Genomic DNA, 27,330 nt, shown 5'->3' with positions numbered 1-27,330 from the left:
CCCCCAATGCAGGAAGATCAGCTGCCTCTCCTGCTGCCACCCGTTCTCCTGCTATCTTCGGACCAAACGGCCCGCCGAACTTCCTGTTTGGGGGAGCGGAAGCGCCGCGCACAGATTCCGCTTTCTCCCCCAAAGCAGGAAGATCAGCTGCCTCTCCTGCTGCCACCGGCCACCTGCTATCTTCGGGCGTCGGGCCGTACTGCGCGCCGATCTTCCTGCTTGGGGGGGAGGGAGGAAGCGGATGTTGTGCGCTGCGCTTTCCGCTCCCCCCCCCCCCCCCCCGACAGGAAGTTCGGCGGGCAGTACGGCCCGACGCCCGAAGATAGCAGGAGGCCGGTGGCAGCAGGAGAGGCAGCTGATCTTCCTGCTCTGGGGGAGAAAGCGGAAGCTGTGCACGTGCTTGAATGTGTATGTGTGGATGAGAATGGGAGTGTGTGTGGGTGAAAACTGGAGCCTGGGTGTGTATGTGGGTGAGAATGGAAGCTTGAATATGTGGGTGAATGGGAGCTCGAATGTGTGTATGTGTGGTTGAGAATGGGAGCCTGGGTTTGTGGATGGGTGAGAATGGGAGCTTGAATGTGTGTATATATGGGTGAGAATGAGAGCCTGGGTTTGTGTGGGTGGGTGAGAATGGAAGCTTGAATATGTGGATGAGAATGGGTGCTTGAATGTGTGTATGTGTGGGTGAGAATAGTACCTTAAATGTGTATATGTATGGATGAGAATGGGAGCTTGAATATGTGTGGGTGAGACTGGGAGCATGGGTTTGTGGGTGAGAATGGGAGTCTGGGTTTATGTGTGTGGGTGAGAATGGGTGCCTGGATGTGCGTCTGTGTGTGCATAAGAATATAAGCCTGGGGAGGGGTGAGAAAGTGAGAACTTGAATGTGAGCTTGTGGGGGGGGGGGGAGAGCATATGAGCGTGACAGCTTGAGTGTGTGAGAGGGAGTCTGTGAGAGAAAGCGTGTGTGTGTGTGTGTGTGTGTGTGTGTGGAAGGGAAGAAGACAGTAATAGAAGAAAGACACTGAAAAGGAATTAGGAAATGAGCTATAAGGGAAAATGGGAAAAAGACCAGGACCAACTGATTAGAAAAATACAAAGATCAGACAACAAAGGTAAAAATATATATCTATATTTTGAGATGTTAGCAATTTAAATATAAGCAACACAACTGCTCTCTCAAAATTTATGGACAGGTAGGAGCCGTGTATAAAATCGTAATAATAAGAAGGCTAAAGTACCACAAATCACCGTGAATTATGTTTGTATCATTAAGTAAACCTCATACTTAGGCGTAGATGTGAATGCTATGCTGCATAATTTGGCATTATTTATCAGTAAAAAAACAACTAGTAGACCTGCATGCCTACAGCCCACCCATGTTAACCTTGTGTCCACCCAAAAAATCAATTCTGGCTACGCCACTGACTGGCTCAGGAGACAACACCACCCTCCTGTCATCACTTTGTCTGTGTAAACTGTTGCGGAGGTGGATCCTTGGCCCGAGGTGAAGTTGGTGCTACTCGTGGGGAAACCCCCCACGGGTCCCCACCGTTAGGAGGCGGGGCCAAATGGGAAGCGGAGACTGACTGGAGCTTCGCCAACACCAGCCCTCGTTCTCTGCAAGTTGAGCCCTTGGGTACTGGGGCCGGCTGGTCTTAGGCGGGCCTCCACATGGTTGATCCCAGAGAGAGTGACCAAGGCAGGGTGCCAGGAAGCAGTGGAGATGCAGGGTCTGAAGGAGCAAGGTCGAAGACAAGGCCAGGTTCCAAAAGCCCGGACAGACAGAAGCAGGCAAGCAATTAGGAACAAAGTTAAGTCCGGGCTTGTGAGTAGGCAGATGCCTAAAAGTAGGCCAAGTCCAAAGGCAATCCACTAGAGACGAGATCAGGTTCAAGCTGGAGTCAGGGCAGGCAGCTGAAGACAAAGTCAGGTTCAAGCTGAGGTCTGGGCAGGCAGCTGAAGGCAAAGGTCAGGTACAAGCGAGAGTCAAAGCCAAGGAATCTGTCCAGGGAGTAGTTAGGTGCAAGCGAGGGTCAAAGCCAAGGAATCCGTCCAAAGGGTAGCGGGAACAGAAAGCTGGAACTGGAACACAAGGACTGGATCAGGATCAGGAACTGGAACAGGAACACTGGAACAAGCGCAGGTACTGGAATAGGAACAGGAACACTTGAACAGGAACAGGCACTGGAACGGGAACATGATGAGCAGCAATTAAGTACACGACAGGAAGCGTGGAGACCTGTTGCCAAGGCCAAGACTGAATGGCAGAGCCCGCCTTATATAGCAAGGCTGAGAGACGTCATCATCCAGAGCCGTGGGAGGGCTGTCCGCCACAGCCCCTTTAAGGTCAGCGAAGAGCGCGCCTAAGGCAGGCAGGCCGGAACTAGGAGATGGCGGAGTCTCCCCTCAACGCATGTAGGGAGACTCAACCAAGACCGGAGGAGGCCGCGGAGCTGCCGGAGAAGCCTGGGAGCTTGGCAGGAGCGTGAGCGTGTAGGCGACTGCCTACCGCTGCCAAGGAGGAAGGGCCAGGTCTGGGACCCAGGCGTCAAGGGTGAGTGGAGCCAGCCAGGCCTGCTGCGGCCGGGAAATTCAACATAAACTCTTTCCTACTGGAAGATTCTAAAGGGACATAGCAAAAATCTAAAAACTAGTGTTAACGTGAACTTAACAAGTGCTCAAGAGAGAAAACAACAGCCAGACTCCAGGTATAATCATTGTGAAATCCATGACTTTGGGTTTGTATCTGATATAAGATTTCTGTTAAGTATATAGAGATTGTATTCTGGCAATTTACACTTGGACTTTTGAAATTTGGAAAAAGCAGACCTGCTGAGAATCCTACCTAGACTATACTAGCCGCAGTCCATGTCCCAGGTTGTTCTACAACCCTGAAACAGGCCCAAAACTGGATGAAATGTGTTACTTAATGTCTGAACTTTCTGGCATTTTGTTCTTGAATCTTTACTAAGTTCTCATTGATATTAATGCCTGGACTTTGACATTTCTATTCTGAATCTTTTTTTGGACATTGTGAGGGGTAATTTTCAACCTGGCCACTTTTTACTGTACCTAGAATTTTGCACCAAATTTCACAGGTAAAGTAGAGATGTACTTTCCCTTTGAAAATTACCATGGGTACAAAGTGCCCATGGATTTTGGCAACTGCTTTTTGTGTGACTAGATTTTTCATGGAAAATAATGAACATAGATTTCAAGATATAGATAGGTAGATAGATAGATAGATAGATAGATAGATAGATAGATAGATACGCAAGGTGTCTCCATCTTCATCGTTCCAGTTCTTGAAACTAAAAGCCTTTGTATTAGGATTTAGACAACATTTATACTACGCCAAACTCTGTTCTCCGTGGAGTATGCAGATATTGTTCCCTTTCCTTTTCTAATTCAGATTATTTCTGAGTTGTGATATTCTATGATTCGGTTTCCTTCTGAACATAAAATCTCCCCACCATACGCTATGGTGACAGCACTACTAGCTTCCCAGTAGCATTATATTAAATCGTTAATCCAATGGTAATTCCTTGGCAAATAGTTGCTTGCCAGCAGTAGCATGACAGAATGCTTCCAGATGCTTCCTGGGTGTGTTCTCTATGTTGGCACAACAATGGAGGAGCCGGCACTCGTGGGCTTCCTTAATCGGAGACTTGTGCTTGCTTCCATGACTCAGCCACCATATTTACTCAGCATGAGCTGCAATATTACAGACCTACATTACAATGAAAGCAAAATAGAAAGTATGCTGAAAATGTTTGTTATGATGTCTAGAGCAAGCAGTGCTAAGAAAAGCTCTTTTTTCTCTCTAGTCATTGTCTGGTTTTAGCATCCTTTTTTCAACACTCTTTGTTATCTCCTGAAACAAAGGAATCATCAGATCATAAAGAATATGTTGGGTCAGCTTGCTGTAAATTTCTCGTGAAAACAGTTCTGACATTGGTTAGGAGGATTTACCATGCCATTTTGGGATAATGAGACAAAAATACATCATGTGGTGGTTTTTTTTTTGTTTCATGACCAGCAGTAAACGAGGAGTTTTCCAAAGTCAATAGTTAATGAAATTATTTAGCAGCACAGCTGTGCAGACAGCACAGGGAATTGAATGAAGAGACATTTCTATTTGCTTATTAGGTCCTCTAAAGCTGTGACAAAGCAAATAACTGCCTGGGTCTTTGTCCATAATGCAACTAATTACTAACACCTCAAATTATGGCTTAGAAAGTTCTAATTATAAGACAGCAGAATATTGGCTCTATAGTATTCACACACTCCAACTGCATGGTTAGTAGATTCTTAGCATTTGGTAATTATATCACAGACATTTAGAGCTCCAACCTGTAAACAAGAAAAATAAACACACTAGTTTACTATCGAGCTGCATTAGGTTTAATAAATTACCTCATAATAATAATTATGGACCCCTTCATTATTAAAAATAAATAGTAATAGTAAATGACTGCAGAAACAAGCCATCCAGCCCCTCCAAACTGCCCAGTTATTTTCTGTCCACACACTGCTAAGGGTAATGTACATCCCAACTGCTAGTCACAGAGTGTGACCATTTGCAAGATTTCTCCTTAGCCAGAATGGTCATTATTTGTCTTCCTCCTTTGTACTCAGCCAACTGAGTTAAAAGAGTATGCAACATCCCCAGTTAGCTCCCACTAGCACCCACTCTTCCTATGCCTAAACCAAGGCTCTGTAATAATGTAAAGAGCCATCAATTCTAACATGGTTAATGCTTAAGCATCCAGCTTCCTAGGTCCCTTGTGTAACCTGCCAGATAAACCTGGCTACATAAGCACTCTCGTTTCCACTAGGACTTCCAGTTAATTAAGGAACTTTCAGCCTGCAGACAGGCCCAGCTGCTAGTTGATTCTATCAACCCAGTATGATCTAACGCAGTAAATAATGGCACACAAACACCAAAAATGGTCCATCCAGTCTGCCCATCAAGGTTTTTAGGGTTGTAACTGATGCTCTATGCAGGTTAACCCCAGATCTTCTGCTGGTCCATGCAGGTTACCCCATGCCTTCTGTTTAGCATTGTAACTGCCATTCTGTGCAGGTGTAGGTTCCTGGCCTTTAGATACTTATGAGGCTTGAGCAGGGCCAAGCTCTAGGAGTTGGCACTGTAAGATTTGTGGACCCTTATTGCTGTGGTGAGGTTGGCTCAACTTACAGGGAGGGCCTGTAGGTCCTCACTGACAGCTGGCAGACCTAGATGAGGGAGAGACAGGTCAGGAGCTTCACCTATACCAGCCCCTTTCCCTTTAGGTTGAGCCCTCGAGTTCCAGGAGCCATCAGATCTACGATTTAGCCTTCTCTTAGGAAAAGGCTAAAGCATAAATCCTGAGTTGGGCTTAGGACAGAGGTAGGTGACGGGCAAGAGTGGTTGATGTTGGGCTGAGGTCAAAGGCAGGCGGAAGACAAGAATGGTCAGAATCTAGGCTGAGATTGGAGGCAGGCAGAAGGCAAGAGTGGTCTGAGACCGAGCTGAGGTCAAGTCCAGAAGTCAGTCCAAAGGTAGGTGAGGAAGGCAAGAAGGACTGGCAGGGACTGGAGGAGATGACGCAGGCTGGGCTGGAGAGACGAGGAACAGGAACAGAATCAGGAGCAGAAGCATGAGAACCGGAATGAAGCAGCAACTCACAATACATAGACTATAGATGACCCATGCTGAGCCAAAGAGAGGACGTCCTGGAAGGCCCTTTATAGGGCTGAAGAGACGATGTCCTCAGCAAGCATTACGAGTTGTTTCCCTCTGCGGCTCCTTTAAGTTGCATACGGTCTGGCATGCACAAACCTAGGGAAGCTTCAGGGAGGAGTAACAATGGTGGTATCTTGCTACAAAGAGAAGGGCCAACTGCTCGTGGCATTGAGTGAGGGGCCGGCTTGCGATGCCTACCCGCAAGCCACGAAATGTAACAGTTACCCCCCCCCCCTTAGCCCCCTCCTCTAGGTCTGAGGCTTTGACTTAAGGGGAAATTGATGGTGGAATTCCCTCACCAGAAGAGGTGCACTGAGGGTGGCTGCTGGCTCTCAGTAATTTTCTTCTGTTCCATAGTGTTTCCAAGAGATGAGGTATTTTAACCTGTTGTGACTTCTGCGTGAGTCCAAAATCTCTTGCACCTCATATTGTGTATCTTCTTCTGAGGAAACTTCTATAGGTTTGGGAGGCCATCAAGATGGCCAGGAGAGAATTAATGGCTTCAGTAGGGACACATGGAACACAATGTGTACTCTTAACATGGTGGGAAGTTTGAGTTTATAGGTCACTGGTCCCATTTGACACAGGATAAGAAAAGGACCTATAAAATAGGGTGCCAGGTGTAGAGAATGAATGCAGAGGCGTAGATACTGCGTGCTTAGTCACACTAGGTCTCCCCCTCGAAGCTGCAAAACTGGTCTGCATCTGACATCCATGTATTTCTTGGCCTGGGTAGCCGCTTTAGATATTAGTTGATTTGTTTGTACACAGAGGTCCTGAAGTTCTTGTGCAGTAAGTCAGGCAGCTGGGAAGGTCACTGAAAGAGGAAGTAGTAAAGGAACTCATAGATGTTTGCCATAAACTATGTGAAAACTCAGCCCATGGTAGGAGGGTGACCCAGTCATCTTGCCTCTGGTTGATGTATAACTGGAGAAAGGTTTAGAGAACTTGGTTAATTCTCTCTGTCTGCCCATTGCCTTGGAGATCATAGGCAGTGGTAAAGTCAAGGGTGATACCAAATTTTTGGCAGAGTTGCTTCCAACAGTGAGCCGTGAATTGGACACCACTGTCAGATAGGATGTGGGAAGGTAATCCATGTAATCTGAAGACATGCTGGATGAACAGGTGGGCTAAATCTGTGGAGAGGTATAAAATGTGCCATCTTGGAAAATCTATCCACTACAGCTCCACTATCACAGTGGAGCCATATAAGAGAGGAAGATCCACAATGAAGTCTATGGAGAGATGGGTCCAGGGTTTCCTGGGGACTGGCATTGGCTGTATCGGCACCCAAGGTCGGGTGCAAATTGGTTTATGCTGTGTACAGACAGCACAGGAATCAATGTAGTTTTTCACATCCATCTTTACCTGTAGCCACCAATATCCTGCCATGCAGAAGTCGTGGGCCCATCTTAACACTTTTTCCAGAAGCTTTTTGGGTACTACCATTTTCCTAGAGGAAACAGGTGTCACAGAAGCAACCAGGATTCTTTAGGGACCAATGATGTGTGAAGAGGTCTCGGTTACGTCCTCCGTCAAAAAGGAACGAGAGAGTGCATCTGTCCGCTGATTCTTGGCTGCTGGTCAATAGCGGAGTTCAAAATCAAACCTGTAGAAGAAGTGGGACCAGTGGGCCTGTCTATGATTCAATTGTTGCACTTGCTGAAGGTTCTCCACATTTTTATGATCTGTGTAGATCATGATCCGATGCTTGGTACCCTCTAGGACAGTGATGTTTCATGATATTCTGAAAACCTGGCCTGTTTGTGGCACTTGAGGACTGGAGTTCTCCATCACTGCTTTAGGAGATGCCACCACTCTTCTAAAGCCAATTTCATTACCAGGAGTTCATGATCCCCAATCGTGTAGTTTCTCTCGGCCAGGGAAAACTTCCTAGAGAAGAAGGAGCATGGCAAGAGGGTTCCCTTTGGCGTTATGTTGACTGAGGACAGCTTCGACCCCTAGGTAACAGACATCTACCTTGAGCATGAAGGGATGATCAGGATCCAGATGTCGCAGGCAAAAACCTTGAGAGAAAGCCTGTTTAAGGGCCTGGAAGGCGTTGATGGCTTCCAGGGGCCAGTTCTGGGTGTTAGCACCTTTCTGGTCAAGGTAGTGAGAGGAGCTGCGAGGGTGGAATATCTGGAAATAAATTGATGATAATAGCTTGTGAATCCCAAGAACCATAAGGCATGAAGACCGACTGGTAGAGACCAACTAGGATGGTTTTCTGCTTAGTGAGGTCCATCAGAAAACCAGTCTGAGAAATGATGTAACCCAGGAAGGAGTGTTGTTCTTGCTCAAAGAGATATTTCTTGAGTTTTGCATAGAGATGGTGGTCCTATAGTTGTTGGAAAACCTGTTTCATATGTTCTCGATGGGAGGCAAGGGATTGCGAGTAGATAAGGAGATCTCCAAAGATTTTGTTTACCATATTTTGAAATACAGCTGGAGCACTGCAAAGTACAACAGGCATGAGAAGATATACATAATGCCCATCCCAGGTATTGAATACTGTTTTTCACTTGTCCCCTTGTTTAAAGCAAATGAGATTATAGGCTCCCCTGAAATCCAGCTGTTGCATCCGTCGGTTGCAGACGGCTGCGACCGCTCTGCCTCACCTCTCTTTTGCCTTTCTCCTCCTCCTTTGGAAGGATGACTGCCTCCGCTGCTATTTGCCGAACCCCTCGGTGTCTCCGAGCCAGCATGGGCATCCCCTTCAGCCATGCTTCTTCCTGAGGTCTCCTAGGGCACGCGTGCACATGCTGCCCACGTTCTTAACCATGTCATGTCGGGAACCTTGGGGGCGGCCCCACCGCATTACATCAGTACCTCCGGGTATTTAAACCTCCGCTCCGCTCCAATAAAATGAGTTAGCAAGGACTTCGGTTTTGCTACTCTGACCGCTTCTAAGCTGCTCGCTTGGATTCCTCGTTACCCTCCGGGGTACCTCACTACCACTGAAGCTCTGGGCATCCGCTCCTTGGGGGTCTCTCACTTCTACTCGCCCTTCGGGGTTATTCTGCCTAACCTTCAGGACACTTGCTCCTTGGGGTCCTGTCTGCTTTATTCCAGGTACCCTTGATGCTCCTAGGTACTCGCTCCTTGAGGCCCTATCCTGCTTGGGGTATTCTGCACCTCGGAGCATGGGTCCTTCTCTTCACTCGACTACCGAAGGAAGCTATCATTGCTGCTATCCTGTGAGTACTACTACGCTCCAAGGCTCTTCTCGCTGCAACCTTCAGGTTCATGGCCTATTCTGTGCTGCAGAATATCACCAGACCTTCACTACATCTGGGTGAGATCATCTACATTCTACTGAGACTATTCTGGAGCCTTACTGTGATATCATTGGACTACAGTGCTGTCCGTTCCTCGGACAAGAATCATCTTCCTCACAGCAGTATAATAAAGCTTCCTTTCCTCTGTGTCCACTTGCTATTGAGTCTAGCCTATCGTTGTGGTTCCCCACGGGGCTCCTCCCACCTACAAGATGCCAAGATTTTCACCAAGCTGGTGTTGGGTTTGTGGCAAACCCAACACCAGCTTGGTGAAAATCTTGGCATCTTGTAGGTGGTCAAACAGCTCTGAGATGAGGGGCAGTGGATAGAGGTTCTTTCAAGTAATAGCAATAGTAATTGAGGCCCCTGTAATCAATACAGGGCCGAAGACTCTCATCTTGCTTGGCCACAAAAAAGAAACCTGCTACAGCGGAGGAAGAGAAGGGCCAAATAAAACCCCTTGCCAGATTTTCCTAGATATATTCGCTTATGATTTCAGTTTCAGGTGGTGAAAATAGGTAGACTCTTCCTCCTGGAGGCACCTTGTTAGGAAGGAGGTCTATGCCACAGTTGAAGGGACTATGTGGTAGTAGAACCTCTGCACTCTGCTTAGAGAAGACATCTGCATATTTGGCATACTGAGGAGGAAGTCTTGGTAAGGCAGCAACTAGAGTCAAATGGACTGGCAGCTGGACAGAGGTGAGACAGGTGGTAGAGCATGGAGGACTCCAGCTGGCTAATTCCAGGGAGGACCAATTGATTATTAGCTGGTGTTGTTGAAGCCAAGGCAAGCCCAAGATAATGGGGTTCATTGTTCGAGAGATTACATGAAAGGATATAGTCTCTGAGTGGAGGAGACCAGTGCGAAGAGATACTTGAATCGTTGTCTCTGTAATCTGGCTTGGGAATGGATCTCCATAAACAGAAGAAATGGTCACTGGTTGTTTCATGAGGACGGTCAGTACTTGATACTAACAGATCAAGGCTTGGTCTATATAGTTCCCTCCTGCTCCAGAGTCCTTGGGCTGTGGAGATCAAGATGGGTACCAGTAGTTGAGGGGAGGAAGTCATGCTACTACTTGAGGGGAGGAAGTCATGCTATCTAGGATTGCCTCCCCAATCAACTCTAGGCATGCAAGTTTCCCTGTTTCTCTGGACAATGGGACACCATGTGCCCAATGCCTGCAAAGTATAAGCACAGACCCAACTTCCTCCTACAAAGTTTTTCCTCTGGAGAGAGACTATCCTCTCCCCAGTGTAATTCTGAGGCTAGGGTATAGAATTCAATAGCATATTCTCCAAGGGTTCACGAATCCTTGCAGATCCTAAGCAAGTTGGTGGCCAGGGAGGAGGATCAGCCAGGTGCCTCAAAGACTAGGCAAAATTATTGGAGGAAATCAGGAAATCAGATCCTCATATTCCCATATGGGAGAGGCCCAAGCTAGTGCAGTACCCCCAAACAAAGTAAGAATATATATATAATCTTAGCGTGGTCAGTGGGGAAGAAACTGGACTGCAGCTGAAAGTGCATATGGCACTAGTCAATAAAGCTGTGACACTCCTTGAAACCTCCAGGTCCATAGTCTCAGCAAACTGTAAGATTTATGGACCCTTGCTGCCGTGGTGAGTTTGGCTCAACTTACAGGGAGGGCCCTGTACGTCCTCACCGACAGCTGACAGACCTAGACAAGAGAGAGACTGGTCAAGAGCTTCACCTATAGCAGCCATTTTCCCCTTGGGTTGAGCCCTCAGGTTCCAGGGGGCAGCAGTTCTTAGGCAAGAATCTCTTAGGAAAAGGCTAGAGTGTAGGTCTGGGGTCAGAAGCAGGTGGCAGGCAAGAGTGGTTGATGACTGGGCTGAGGTCAGAGGCAGGTGGAAGGCAAGAATGGTTAGAATCCAGGCTGAGGTTGGAGGCAAGCAGAAGACAAGAGTGGTCAGAGGTCAAGTCCAAAAATCAGTCTGAGGATAAGGCAAGGAAGGTGAGGAGAAGGACTGTAAGGGACTGGAGGAGACGAGGCAAGCTGGGCTGGAGAAACGAGGCAAGCTGGGAGATATGAGGAACAGGAACAGAACCAGGAGCAGAAGCAGGAGAACAGGAACAAAGCAGCAACTCACTCTACATGGACTGTAGACGACTCGTTACTGAGGCAAAGAGAGGACGTCCGGAGGGCCCTTTAGAGGGCTGAAGTGATGAAGTAATCAACAGGTGCCACAAGTAGTTCCTGCCGCTGGGAAGTTGCGTGCAGTCCGGCACGTACACACCTAGAGGAACTTCAGGGAAAAGGAATAATGGTGGCGTCCTGCCGTGAAGAGAAAGGCTGGCTGCTCATGGCATTAGGTGAATGGCGCAGCTCATGGGGCCTACCTGTGAGCTGCGAAATTAACAGGCATGGGCTAAGAAACATCCAGGAGTCACTAGTTTCACTCAGACAGAAGTCTGGATCTTTGAGTTGACAGGAAACAAGAGCTGAGCATAAATGGATTTGGAGCTTTGTTGCAGGCCAGAGACTGGAATCAGCAGGCAGGTTACAAGGCTGGAATTGCAAGTCAGAAATGGGTCATAAGCAGTAGCAGAACTAGTAAACCCTGGAACTGGAAGAACTGCTGAAAGGAACTGAATAACTTAAACAAGATGGCTGCAGTGAGACTGGAACCAAAGTTCTGTCAAAAAGAATCTGGAGATTCAAAACTTGGCATGCAGCAAATCCAAAATCAATAGGGTGAGTCAGTTTTTGGGTTGTTGCAAACAATTTACTATTTCTTTGCAACTCTTTATGACTGAACCCCACCGAATCCTTGATGCCTAGTGGTGTGGCCTTTCTGGCTACCTGAAGCAGTCTTCTCTGCTGCTTCTCTTTTCTTCAGATTCCCAGCTCCTCTGAGGGTTATGACTCTGCCCTGAACCATGAGACTGACCTCAGATCAAGTCCCTGTCTGGGTTTCATGCTAACAGCAGGTTACCCCATGCCTTCTGTTTAATGTTGTAACTGCTGCTCTATGCAGCTTACCCTCCATGCAGAAATGTTATAGCAAAGTTACCATAGATAACCCTGCTTCTTCATTTCTGTTCTGTCTCCACAGTGTATATAAATAAATAAATATATATATATATATATATATATATATGTCTCCTTATTGCACTGCCATCCTGTGTCATCTTAAGATAAATCATGGCACAGATTTTATGCCCTTTCCTGATTGGTTATTGTTAGTTGCTGTAAATGGATGGAGGATGCTGTACAGGACATACCAGCCTTACTATGATCATCTAGTCCAAGATCTCCATTTCTCACAAGCGATGGCCTAAGTGAGCAGCTGGTGGATAAAATCACATTGCAGCAGAACCGAATATATCCCCAAATCCTTACGAACAAAGTGGCAGAGAAGTTCCAAATCCAAGGACGCCTCTTCAAGCCCACCTGACGGAGTTGCTGTGGCACCTGCAAAAGAAAAGAGACTGAGACTGTCAGGAATTCTACCAGGCCCTACAGCTGTACATCACTTTACCCAGCTGGAAGCAGGAAACCTCAGATTCCACAAAGGTACACAATGACCAGGAGAAATATATTCTAACTGGTCCTGTTCCTGCCTTGCTCTTTTTCTCCCTCTGTTTTCTTCTTCCTTCCTATTGGTCCCTTGATCTAAACCAAACGTGAATTGTTTACTACCTTTAGGGTTTTTCAGTTGGGGAAAAGGCTCTTCAAGCTCACAGTTCATCTTGAATCTTCCTACAAGTTCCTAGAAACATTGCTTGTTTACCAGTAGTATCCACAGCGTCTACTACAACTGCAACAGCCTCCCTCTGACTACTGGGCTTCTGAAAACTCTTAGCAGCTATTCTTGGTGCTTTGCAATTCACAGTGAATGTTGAACTTTTATCATTCTAATAAATGTTGTTTGATATTCAAGAACTGGGTTTTTCAGGTATCTGAAGCTGGGGAAAAGGTTTAACTGGCTGTCTAGGAATACAAGCTAGGCATCATGAACCAAGAGCAGCACAATTTCCTTCCCCTAACCACTACGTATCCTCTGTGTTTATCCCATGCCCTTTTGAATTCCGTTATGGTTCTTGTCCTCACTACCTCTTCTATTACTACTTATCACTTCTATAGCACTACTTGATGTACACAGTGCTGTACAAAAGCATATGAGGGGGTTCATGTGATGAGCTAGAGAAGAGAAGACATGTATGGATGGAGCTTCCCAGTCCCCAATAGATAATCCTTATACATCCTTCTAGAGATTGCTCTTTTCTTTCATTGTTCAATGTCTTAAAGATATGTCTTCCAAATCTTTATCTGATCTATGGGCTGAGCAATCTGGAAAATCTCAGAGACGTCAAAAGAAACCTGCTAGCAGTAAGATGGATACATCTAAAGACCAGGCCTCAGTTGATGAATGCCCTACCTAGACTGCTACATCTATGGGATGCAATGAAAAATCTTGAGAAAATGTTTGCATCCCTCTCAGAAAAACTTACTTTAAGTATCACCAACAAACTGGCTGTAGTGGTGGACAAGGTTGCTGAATTTGCAATGTCAGTGCAGGAGAATTCTTCATGCAAAGTTACTATGGTGTCTCAGGTTGAAGATCTTGAGGATGTCACAGCACAATGAAAAATTGATTCTCCTGAGAGGAAAATATTGGAAATGACTGTTAAACTTGATGATATGGAAAGCTGCAGTTGTAGAAGAGATATTCATCTGGTTGGTTTCCCGGAGGAAGAAGGCAACGCTGCTGCTACGGTCTTCTTTGAGCACTGGATTCCAGAATCCCTTGGGTGGGTGGTTAAAAAGGACGTGTAAAGAAAGAGAGCTCACCTGGCACTCGCAGCCCCCTCCCCAGGTCCTGGCAGGCACCTTGGACAGTTATCCTACAGTTACATAAGCATCAGGACAAAGTGAGCATCCTTGATGAAGCCCAGGGCAAGGGGAGTGATTTTTTTTTATAAGTCACGGAAAGTAATATTCTTTCACAGACTTTTCAATCACCCTGCAAAAGAAAAAGGCTGGATATTTGGCAGCTAATAAGGATCTGCAGGAAAAAGGGCTGCCCTATGTTTCGTTGTATCCCACTCATCTGAAAGTTATGATTAACAATAAACACATGATATTTTTATTTATTTTCTTTGAACACACTTGGGCACCAAATTATTTCGGGCACTTTCATGTGGGTACACAAATAGTAAGGCTATTGGGGGTTTCTATTTTAAAAGATGGTATGGAAATAGTTTTAACACCCAGAAAATAAATGAAAATAGAAAAATGGTTTCAGAGGCATTTCTATAATCAAATTAAAGAATTTTATTTTGCTAGCAAATGGATAGTTTTTCAGGTTCTTCACTTCTAGAAACAAGTGTAATTATTGAACAGAATAAACATTTCAATAGTGTCAATATTTTCAATGAGAAATAATTCACTTCTGATGTACAAAACAATTTTAAATATTTGACACTCATTCTAATTCATAAACACAGTATCTGAATAGAAACCCGCTCCTGTACAAGGATTACTTCTCACCAAGATACTATCAGGTAAGTATTTTGCTTATTCAATATTTTTCAATGAGAACAAATGCTGAATTTCAACTTTAATTCAAGAAATCATTACAGGCTCTTCAGGATATTCTAGAATCCTTCAGGAAAGTATTAACAGCTTTTGTCTTTAACCTGGTTTAACTCAAGGATTAACTATGATTTGTCTGTCCATGTGTGTTTGCACTAGTGCAAGTTACCAAAATTGTGTCACAGTTCATTGGTGCGCACTTATCTTTAACATTTCTAGGTAATACATTTTGAGCGTGCAGCTTGTGAACACTGGGTAGAGAGCACGTGATCAAAGAAAAGCTTGTGCTGCTTGATGGCGCAGACTGGACTTGGACTACCACTCTTGACCACAAAGTCTCAGGATACAGTGGTTCACCTACTAAGCTAACTCAAACCAAATCAATAATAAAGACTGACTTCCTGACACCGCTAATGTTCCACAGTCTATTATGTTGCTAGCATGTGTTGTCTAATTGAGACTGGAGTTCTTGCTAATAAAAATCAAATGATAATTATTCAACCGTGTCTAAGGATGCTGGCTTTGAGAGAACTCACAAAGTAGGAAACATATTTAATTACCCTCGCTCACTTTTCACACTTATTTGCCAATAAAAACAGGAACAAGTTGTAGGACTTCTATATTCTAAAGTACTTCAAAGAATTTTTTTCCTCTAAGGAAACAACACAGATACATTTATCTACAGGTTCTGTGATCAACACTGCAACACCTATATCGCCATTTGGAGTGTTTGCAATTTGAAGTCTGAGGGACTTTATGAAATATTTTTCTCTAAGGTACAATGAATGTTAGTTAAATCCACATAGAATCAGACAATCAGTCATCTACTTTTCTCACATCTACTTATCTATCTAAGCTGGCAAAATACCATGGACCAGGTACAGAATTAACCTTAATTTTAACTAATTCCTTACCTCAGAAAGGATTAGAATTATAATAAACAACTAGTGTTTCCTAGGGTGCTTTTCTACTCAGTCTAGGCCTCTGTGACAGGAACCTAAAACCTGGTCTCTCCCTTCAGTCTCCAGTTGAGCTCTGCTGTAATTTTACAACATGCTTTCTGAAAATCCTCAGTAGAAATTCTTACTCCTCTGAGGTCTTTTCAGGAAATAGTTCTCATCTACTTTTAAAAAAAAACCTTCTTATCCACCAAGGAGCAACTTAAAAACTCCTTGACTTAGGAAACCAGCTTGCAAAATAATTTTTAGTATATCAAAATATTCTTTCAAGGTAAATTACTTCTCAAATTTTTATGTGCTTTGCCTCAATTTGGTGTTGTTACACAGACCTGATCATCCAGCTGCTTTTCATAGACACTGAGGAGGGCTAGTGTTACTATGGCATTGCCACGGTATTGTCTATGGAATGGCAAAGAGTTTTTCGGGGGGGGGGGGGGGGGGTTCCTCTCTGAGAGCTGGGAAGAACTTGTTTTTGACCACTTTTAACACTACCCATTAAAATGAATGGGAAAATGAAACCAATATAAAAACTGTACTTGAACAGTTCAAAATCACACCAAACTCTCATGTTAGCTTCTAACTAAATGTAACAGTTGTCTTGTGTCCTTTCATGACCATATTAGCTACTTTAACACTTTTACAGCTAATTATATTTTTAACTTTCATATTAAACATTTCTTCCTCAAAAAAGGATTAAAACCATATTTATATGAGCTCACCTGGTGATCACCACCACCAAACCACAGTTTCTGACATGTTTTTACCACTTTTTAATCACAAGAACCCCCTTGGAAAATGTGTGGGATAATTCTATTAAAATTAACTTCTGACTCCAAACTCTAGATGTAGTCAGATCACATGCAACCCTAAACATACCATCATTATCAAAGAACATACTTTTATTAAATGGAAGAAGTTTATTAAATTTATTGGCACCAGGTTCACCAAGGTGCTTCCTAGGGGCTGGAACTTAGATGGGAGCCTCTCTAAATGCTCCCCACCAAAAACGCCACCTTTTAAAACTTTTGAAACTCATTAGTTTAATTTTTATGGAACTTTTAAAAATTTTAAATTTGCCTTTAGGCTTTGTTCGGGACAGCCTCTCACTGACATCATTCTCGACATCAGTGAGGATCCCTGTGCCTTCACCAGGATCGTGCCAGGGCTTTGATTACAGTCCTGACGCTTTCTGCCTGCTCATTACTGCAGTGGCAGCATTTTCAGTGCTGCCGCTGTCTTCTGACACTGGCTGCGTGAGCGGCACAGATTTATTTTAAAAGTATGCCGCAGCACTTCTGGGCCTCTCTTTCAGGCCACTGGGAGCTTCCCAGGTTCTAGCAGCCCCAACTGTCTCTGGTGCGGCCAACTGCCACTTTTATTTTCATATTGTAACTCTCTGCCTTGTCGGGAGGAGGGAATCCTCGGAGCGGCTGGCCTTTCTTCACTCGCAACTCAGCGCCACTTTCAGTTTTAAATGCGGCCGGGCGACGCCGGCAGCAGGAGGCTGCCTTTTAGGGGTGTGCAATCCTTTGCAACGTATTGGCAATCCACAACATATATGCCATATTCGTTGTATTCGTGGGAGTCACGAAATGTATGGCGAACCCCCACAAATACAACGTATCACTAACAAATAAACTCCCACCCTCCTGACCCCACCAAGACTTGCCAAAAGTCCCTGGTGGTCCAGCGGGGGTCCTGGAGCGATCTCCTACACTCGGGCTGTCGGCTGCCGGTATTCAAAATGGCGCCGATAGCTTTTGCCCTTACTATGTCACAGGGGCTACCGGTACCATTGGTCGGTCCCTGTCACATGGTAGGAACAATGGATAGCCGGCACCATCTTGTGCTCCTACCATGTGACAGAGGCTGACCAATGGCACCGGTAGCCCCTGTGACATAGTAAGGACAAAGGCTATCGGCGCCATTTTGAATACCGGCAGCCGACAGCCCGAGTGCAGGAGATCGCTCCAGGACCCCCACTGGATCACCAGGGACTTTTGGCAAGTGTTGGGGGGGTCAGGAGGGTGGGAGGTTGTAGTTAATTAAATTTAAAGGGTTGGGATGGGGGTGTTTTTGGGAAACAAATACATATGTAACTAATGAACGGATCAGGGTCCCCTGAGAACAGATGCAACGGATTTGGGTCCCGACGAATACGAATACCGAATGGGACAAATCCGTCCCTGCTGCCTTTTGCTCCAGGCCCCACCAAACTTTAAAAAAAACATTGGCTAACTTCCATGGGCTTCCCTAATCCCAGCAACCACCCAGGCAGGTATTTATTTATTTAATTTTACCCTGTATTTACAATTCCACCTTTCAGACACTTGAAAGTGGATTACATTCAGGTACAGTAGGTATTTCCCCATCCCCAGAGAACTCACAATCTATGGGTCTCATTTATGAACCATTTTTCCCATAGACACAGAATGGGAGAAAAGCCTTAGTAAATCAGGCCCTATGTTTGTACTTGAGGCAGTGGAAGGTGGAGTGACTTGACCAAGGTCACAAGGAGTGGCAGCAGTTGTTGGACCCTGGCTTCCCTGGTTTACAGCCATTTCTTAATGATTACTCCATTTCTGGTGGCTGTCCAAAGGTTTTTGGATCAATCTGGTGAAGCATTACTGGCCAAAAAGAAAAAAGTGTGTGAATCTGAGTGACAAAGACTGAACTGTGTTCCACTTTTTTTTATGTTTAGAGATCCTGTCCTGCTGGGGGCTGTGTAGTATCTGTTGCTTGTATGGATAGTGCCCTGCAGTGTTTACATGGCCTACATTCTGGACTTTGGCGATTGCATTGATTTTATACTTTTTTCTGGTTTTGGGGGCTGTCTTTTTTTGTTTTCTCTTTCATATTATTTGATCTTCACTATGCACGTGGAGTTTCTGAAGACCCCAGATCTGCCTTGATTGATGACATCAGTTGGCACACCACACAATTAGTGGAGACCATTATTGTACGCCCTACTCAACTTTGTTCTTTGGAGAGGAGTGCTGCAAGGCAGTGACCTTCTCTTCACTTCAGCACACATGCAACCTGTGCCGATCCTGGTTTGAATCACAGTCCTGCTGAGCTAACATGCTGGAGCTTTTCAAGCACACTGTTGGAGTACAGTCTTTTTCTGCTAAAGTTAGGATGATTTTTTTTCCATGCTTGCTAATATAGGATGGGAAAGGGGGAGAGAAGTGTTTGTAGGTGGGATGGGGAGATTTAGAGTTGGTGGGGTAGGGATACAGAGCTTGGGCGGGCGAGGGGGGAGGGTTTTTGAATTTAAGAAAACCTGCTCCCCAAGGATGTGTAGCACCCCCTCAAGTATTATGCTGCCAAGGGAGAGGGGCTGCACAAGAAGAATAACCCCCACCTGCACCGTTGGGTCTGAGTATCAGAGTGGGGGGTTGCAGGTTACGTTAGCATCTCTGGGATAAATGATCCAAATGCCCTGACCCATCTCTTCTAGGAGCCTCTGTGGTTCTCATCCCCCCTCTGGGAACAGTGTACAGCACAAAAATCACCACTTTACTGTAAACATTAACTTCTTTTACTGTTAACAGGTACATAGAACACTGCAGAAATGATAAAGCAAATGAAGTGAAAATAATTAGTAATAGCATGCATCCATAAGCATATCAATCACAATTTGGCCAAATATTGTTCTGGTACATAAATCAACCTGCCCAGTAAACCAGGGCTATGAGCAACTTGAATTTTCAGTAGCAGCCTGAGGATTCTCCTGTTCAGACTGCCTTCTGGCAAACCTTATGGTTACCCAAGACCTTAAGGGGCGGATTTTAAGAGCCCTGCTCGCGTAAATCCACCCGGATTTACGCGAGCAGGGCCCTGCGCGCCGGTGCGCCTATTTTACAGCCCCAGGACTCGTGTAAGTCCCGGGGTTCTCCGAGGGGGGCGTGTCTGGGGCGGTCCCGGTCGTCGCAGCGTTTTCGGGGCATGTCGGCAGCGTTTTGGGGGCGGGTACGGGGGCATGGCTACGGCCCGGGCGGTCCGGGGGCGTGGCCGCGCCCTCCGTACCCGCCCCCAGGTCGCGGCCCGGCACGCAAGAGGCCCGCTGGCGCGCGGGGATTTACGCCTCCCAGAGGGAGGCGTAAATCCCCCGACAAAGGTAAGGTGGGGGCTTAGACAGGGCCGGGTGGGTGGGTTAGGTAGGGGAAGGGAGGGGAAGGTGAGGGGAGGGCAAAAGGAAGTTCCCTCCGAGGCCGCTCCGATTTCGGAGCGGCCTCGGAGGGAACGGGGGTAGGCTGCGCGGCTCGGCGCACGCCGGCTATACAAAATCGATAGCCTTGCGCGCGCCGATCCAGGTTTTTAGCAGATACGCGCGGCTCCGCACGTATCTACTAAAATCCAGCGTACTTTTGTTTGCGCCTGGAGCGCAAACAAAAGTAGGCCTATTCGCGGAGTATGAAAATCCGCCCTTAAGGGTATATATGTCATACCAGTGCACAAAATAAATGTTATACGGTTACTCTCATTAATCCCCAGTCCAAGGAGTGTACACCCCCCCAAAAAAAGGAAAATCCCAAGAACGTTGGGCACGAGTATCAGAAAGTGGTTGTTATATCCTAATCAATGCAGGCTGTAAAAGTTGAGAATGTATTGGCACTCTCTGGAAACTCCAGTCTTATAGCGGCTCCAACACAGAGGAAACCAGCTGGTTCCTTGCCCTGATGCAGGGATTTAGAAAGTCTGGGCAGGCCTCTGCTTGGTAGCAAACAGCAGGGGTTTATCTTGCAGCTCACTGATGCAACTGTCTGGGGCCCAGAACGACCAAGGAATCTCTGTACTACTGCTGAGCAAATTGGGATTACTTAGCTGAACTTTATCCTGCAGGAGGGGGACGTCAGCTCTCAGCTCCTGGACTCTCCTTCTGCTGTGCTCTGTATCCTGGTAGCCATGGGCAAAGGGCAAGGAGGGATCCTAGCCCAAGCACAGCTCTCTCCTTCCTTCCCCTGCTGCTCTCACTCCCTGATCTCACACGCAGCCTCGTGCCTTTTTTAGCTTGCTCCGCACTGATTGGTCTGACGGTCTCTCCGGGTAGTAAGCTGGCTCCCCATTGGCTCATTGTAGTAACTGAACCCACCCCCCTGTGCCTCTTGTAATCCGATACTGCTGCTTTTTGCAATAGCACAAGTCTCATGCTGGATCTAAACTGAAACAGTTTTATTATGACCTCTCTCTGCTCCACAGGGAAAAGCAACAGTGCCCAGTTGTCCCCTTGCTGCAATTCTGAGATACAGTTGTCACCAGTCCAGTTATTCTCTGTTGTCCCTTTATTTTTCTTGTCCCTGGGTTATACCATACCTCTCTGCGCAGGTAAGGTCTGGGGGGGGGGGGGGGGGCAGGGACCCAAATCAGGCAGTCTGGCCACAGATGCTCCCATGCAGGTGTGTACCTACTTGTTGCTTTGTTTCTGTAATAGGGCAGTTTAGAGGGTATGTGATGGGGAGGGAAAGATTGAAAGATGTACACTGGCTGCTGGGGTAGAGTGGTTGTTGCAATTTTGAGATGGTAATGTGGGATGACAAGGGTGAATTGTGGGATGACAAGGGCTGGATATCATTTGGTTCTCTACAAACTGATTTTGGTTTGAGGGTGAAACCAGAAGATTTGTACATGCGAGCTAGAGGAGTCTTGTTTAAATCCAAGGGTGTTAAGTGGAGTTGGAGGTTGCTCACTTGGACCAAATGCTTGCAGAAGAAGGGCCTTAAAATCATCTCTCTTCTGTACAGTGTGATCATTCAGATGTTGGAGGACAGAGCTCCTCTGACTGTGCTGATTAATAAGTTGAATGTGGACCTTGGGTTGAATGTTTAGGAAAGTGATCAGAAAAAGATATGGAAATTGACCCGTACTATATCACTCTGTAGTTGTAGAACTGAGTTAAGGTACAAGTTGTTGTGTAGGACTTATAGCTATCTGCTCTTCTATTTAAAGATGTCCACTTCTTCTTCTTCAAGGCTTTATTGGAGAGGCAGTGATGAAGATGGGACCTACATCCACGCGTGATGATTCTTCCTCGTGTTTGTTCTTTCTGATTCCAGGTGGAAGCCAAAGTAGAGGAGATTATAGGGACCCAGTTGACACCAGCCTTGTGCCTATTGGGATTGGGAGTTCAGGGTACCTTGAACAGGTATTCAAGTGAATTAAGCAGGCAGTTATTGTTGTCTGCTAGAATTACAATAGCCACATTCTGGAAAGCAATCCCATTAATTGCACACTGGAAGAAACAGATACTTGAGATTTCCATAATTAAAAAGTGTACATATGTGCTGAGGAATAATAGTGCCATGCATGAATAGATTTGGGGAAAACACTGGGAATGTAATTCTAGATATTAATTCCTTGCATATATTACAGAGAGTCTACTGTTATGTACTTTCACATGAGAATTGTAGCTGTACCACTGTTATTGTATATTTGTGTTGTATGCTCGATCTGTTAGTTTAAAAAATAAAAAGTAAAAAAAAAAACCATATGAGACAGTCCCTTCTCAATAGAGCTTTCAATTTAATCAAGACAAACATATAGGGGTCGATGTTAAAAGAAGCATGCGCGGCAGTAGAACTGCGTGCGCTCCTGCGCACACAGAGGATCCCAGTAATTTTGCATAGTGCACGCACATCTGCGCGCACTATACAAAATACACGCATATGTGGAGACTGAGTTGTGCGCGTAGCTCAATTAGCTGCGTGCGTGTTCTGCGCACGCGGCTTGTGCGCGCAGGTAAACTTGTGCGCGCCGGTATCTGTGCGTCTCCCGAAATCGCGCGTACGTGCCCATGCGCATATGAACGCGAGGGCAGGACTTCCCGTTCTGCCCACAGCACAAAATGGCAGGACGGCGCACACAGCCACACACGTTATAAAATCCGTGGTTGGCGCGCAAGTGGGTGCACACTTGTGCACCCCCTTGTGCTCGCCGAGCTCTAGGGGAGCCCCAATGGCTTTCCCTGTTCCCTCCGAGGCCGCTTCGAAATCGGAGCGGCCTCGGAGGGAACTTTCTTTCTGCCCCCCCCTCTCCCTTCCCCTACCTAACCCGCCCCCCAGCCCTACCTAAAAAAAAAACCCATACCTTTGTTATGCAAGTTGCGCCTGCCTCTGGGCAGGTGTAGGTTGTGTGCGCCGGCCAAGTGCCGGTGCGCAATCCCCTGGCCTAGAGGCCCTACGGAGTCCTCTGGCCATGCCACGCCCTGGACCGCCCCCACCCCGCCCCTTTTTTCAAGCCCCAGGACATACCTGCCGGCATGCAATCCTCCGACACAGTGGCAATGGCCGCTGTGTCTGAGGCCTCTGGCCCTGCCCTGCCCCCGGACCGCCCCAACCCACCCACGCCCTGCCCCCAGATTGTCCCCTTTTTGCATGCCCCGGGACTTACACGCGTCCCGGGGCTTTACGCGTGTTGCCGGGCCTTTTTAAAATAGGCCCGGCACACATAGGGCTTTTAAAATCCGCCCCATTTTGTCCACCACCAACATCAGGCTCACCGGTCTATAATTTCCCAGATCACCCCAGAGCCCATTTTAAAAACTGGCATCACATTGGCCACCCTCCAGTCATTTGGTTCCATGGCTGTTTTAAAAGATAAGTTGTAAATCACAAGAAATAGGTCTGTAATTTCATTTTTTACTTCCTTCAGAACTCGGGGGTGAATACCATCCAGTCCTTGTGATTTGTTATTCTTTAGTCTGACAGTCTGAGTTATTATGTCTTCAGTTTCAGAGTGAGTCCATCTGATCGCTCAGAGTCATCACCATCAAAAATTGTTTCCAGTACGTGAATGACCCCGGCATCCTCCTTCAAAAAGACCGAGGCAAAGAATTCATTTTTATTCTATTTCCTTGTCCTCCCTGATCACCCCTTTTATCCTTCAGTCATCTAGCAGCCCTGGCTCCTTCACAGGTTTATGCTTCAAATGTATTTTAAAAAGTTTTTATCATTTGTTTTTACCTCTATAGGAAGCTTCTTTTAGAAATCTCTAAGCCTGCTTAATTACTTTTTTACATCTAACTTACTATTGCCGTTGCTCTTCCCTATCTTCTTCATTTGGCTCTGCTTTCCATATGTTAATGATGCCCTTTTGGCTTTAATTGCCTCTTTCACCTCACCAGCTGTCCTTTGCCTTTCCTTCAGCCTTTTTTAATGCAGGGAATACATTTTGTCTGATCCTTAAGGATGGTGATTTGGAACAGTGTCCACGCCTCCTGTCCAAACAGTGCCCAAACCTTGTGCATTGCGCCTTTCAGTTTGTTTTCTAACAAATGTCCTCATGCTATCATGGTCTCCCTGTTTATAGTTAAATGCTACTGCAGTAGTTTTTCTTAGTATTCGTCCTCCAGTGATTATGACAAAGTTCATTACATTATGATCACTGTTGCCAAGCGGATCCACCACCTTTATCTCTTGCACCAGGGTCTGCATTCCACTGAGAACTAGATCTAACAGAGTTCCCCCTCTTGTTGGCTCCATGACCAACTGCTGCATGAAGCAGTCATTGATAGTGTCCAGGAACTTTACTTCCCTTGCATGTCTTGATGTGATACTTAACCAATCAATATTCAGCTAATTGAAGACTCCTATTATTATTTGTTGCCCATTTTACTAGCCAGTCTAATCTCTGTTAGCATTTTACAGTCTGTTTCCTCATCCTGGCCAGGGGTCCTCATTAGAGATACCATCTCCATTTGTGAATAACAGATTCAGTATCGCCCTTCTCTTTGCGGGTTCCATCATTATTTGTCTGAAAAAAGTCGACAATAGCTACCATTACTTGTGAGCCTCCTAGGTCCCCTGCAGAGCCTGTCAGATAGACCTAGCCATTAGAATGCCTGCATTTCCACTAGGACTTCTAGTTATTACAGAACTTGCAGTTTCTCAGAAAGACCCAGATACAAGCTGATTCTAGCATTGCAACCTGTCAGACAATTCCAGACAAGTGGACGCTTCTGTTACTGTAGGACCTCTAGCATTTCATATTATTTATCTCTTCAAATTTGATATTCTGCCTTTTCATAGACCACAAGAAGGATTACAATAACTCATTTAACAATTATAATACATAAAAATGTCACAATTTAACACCAATAATTATAACATTTAAAACAGTAAAATAAGTCCCCCAAAAACCCAACAAGATTATATTCATTGATTCAGAATTAAAATCACTATAAATTATTCTCAACAATTTAAATTAGCGGTTTTTGCAGATGATATTTTGCTTCATATTGTAGACCCTCAGTCCTCTCTCTGGGTTTTATTGGAAGAATTTGCCCTCTATGGTAGGCTAGCGGGTTAAAGTTAAACCTGGATAAGTGTGATGCTTTGCCTACAGATGATATTGTGCGGTTGATGTGGGAGGGCTCATTTCCGATGCATTGGGTTTCTGGCTCATTTATTTATTTAGGTATTATCTTGCATAGAGATCTGGACCGTTTATATTTGATAAACTTTCAGAAATTGCTTGAGGAATCAGAGGCATTGCTAGGCAGCTGGCAGAAATTTCCGAAGTCATTGGCCAGGAGGGTTAACCTATTTCAAATGATCATTTTGTCACTTAATTAAATGGGATATATGTCAGCTGAAGAAATTAATGTGGACTTATCTATGGAAAAATGGTAAATGCCTTAGTAAAATTTGGAAACCTATGGTATTATCACACAAGGGTCAAAAAGATAAACAAATAACTTCTTCGTCACAGAGATACACAGAGACACAGAGAGTAAAATTTGGGGCAGATTTTAAAACCTGCGCGCGGGCGCAGATTTGTTCGCGCAACCCGACGCGAACAAATCTACGCCCAATTTTATATCATGCGCACGCAAATGGCCACTGTGCCTGGAGGCTCAGGCCATGCCCCGCCCCTGGACCACCCTGGACTGCCCACGCCCTGCCCCTTTTTGCAAGCCCCGGGACATACGCGCATCCCGAGGCTTGCGCGCGCCGCTGAGCCTATGCAAGATAGGCTCGGCATGCACAGGGGGAGGCAGGTGTAGGTTTTCGGGGGTTGCACGCGTATCTTACGCGCGCAACCCTTTCAAAATCTACCCCTTTATGCGCAAGTGGGAGTCCAGAGATTTGGGTTGGCGGACCTTTGGCTTTACAATGTTGCCTGTAATTTGCGTCATGTAGCTGATTGGCTCCTGGGTACGCAAAATTATACTCCTACTTCTTTAGAGCATACTTTATTGGCTCCACTGGGGTTGGGATATATTTTGCCCTCAAAACTTTCTGTGTTGCCTGCCCAATATAGACAGAGTCCATTGGTGGTTCCCTTAGTGCTAGCTTGGAGACTTTTATGCTGTTTAGTGTGATTGAAATGTCAGGTTTCCCAATTCTTACCTCTGACTGGTAATACGGCTTTTCAGCTGGGGTTGTCTTAGTGGGATTTTGCTCTATGGTCTACTCAAGGGCTGAACTGGATCGCAAAATTTTTGACAGAAGATTGACCAATATTATCGCTCCAAACCTTGCGGGAAGACTATAGGTTAAAAAATACCCATTTTTTTCACATATTTACAAATAAGACACTATTTACTCTCTAGGAGTAAAAGCTTGGGGTGATAACCACAGATTGATTCTCTCTGAGATCTTTGATGTGGATGATTCCTCCCTGCACTTGATCTCTTATTTTTATACCACTCTAAGTAAATCGAAGCCAAAGTTAGATTTTAAGTCTATTCTGGGAAAATGGCACTTCGAATTGGCATTAGAATTTTCTGAGACCCAATATGAGAAATGTTTTTGGAGAATCAAATCTCTTACTAGCAACATTGACCTCTGAGAAGTTCATTGTAAATTCTTAATGTGTTATTATCCCCAACAGATGGCGTATCGGCTGGGGATTGCTCCCTCTGACATGTGTGTCAAATGTAAATTGGAACCAGGATCTCTGGGACACCAATTTTGGTTGTGCTCTAAAATTCAGATTTTTTTGGCGAAATCTTATCCACTACTTACAGAGTGTTACAGGGTTTACTCTACCTTTACGGGCCATGGTGCTCCTTTTTGATAGTTTGACTGGAGTAGTGATAGGTCATAAATATGTGTGCCTTTGGATTCATAAAGTATAGCTATTGGCTAAGCGAGTAATTCTGCAATATTGGTTGTGGGAGGATCCCCCTAATATGACTCAACAAAGGAATCATATTCATCTCATGAGTATCAATAAGAAATATATGGAAAAGTTAGATTTAATGAAGCATAGGAGAACTTTCTTGTTAGTGTGGGATTCCTATTTACAATCACTATCACCTCACGCCAGCAGCCTAGTTCGTAATGACTATAGTGGTGATTAATCTTGTTGGGATGTTCACAGGAAGCGCGGGGAGGGGAGGCGGATGGGGGATTTTCACAGTGGGTTTTATACACAGTTGTAAAATGCGGACATTGGGAAGAGTACACCAATGCTTTGCTTATTTTCTTCTGTACTGTTTGCATTCTCTTATATATATATCATTAATAAACAGATTTGAAACATAAAATCACTATAAAGATAAAATCACTATTCTGGAAATTAGTAAAAAAAAAAAAAAGCCATATTTTCAATAATTTCCAGTAATGAATATAACGTGATTCATTATGGGTCTCTAAGGGTAGTGAATATTAGCCACTTTGTCATTTATTCTGTCTACCCTAACACTCATTACTGAATCATCAGGCGAGTACAGCACTATGAAATAAAGGTGTGTACAGACATCTTTGCTTCTTTTTTTTTTTCCATTACTGATGTAGTTTTCAAAAGTTTTTATGCATGCAAATAGATTTTTTTAAACTGATACTTTTACG

This window comes from Rhinatrema bivittatum, chromosome 4, assembly GCF_901001135.1.
Source record: "Rhinatrema bivittatum chromosome 4, aRhiBiv1.1, whole genome shotgun sequence".
NCBI classification, from domain to species: Eukaryota; Metazoa; Chordata; class Amphibia; order Gymnophiona; family Rhinatrematidae; genus Rhinatrema; species Rhinatrema bivittatum.
Note: the sequence above shows the minus strand (reverse complement) of the source record.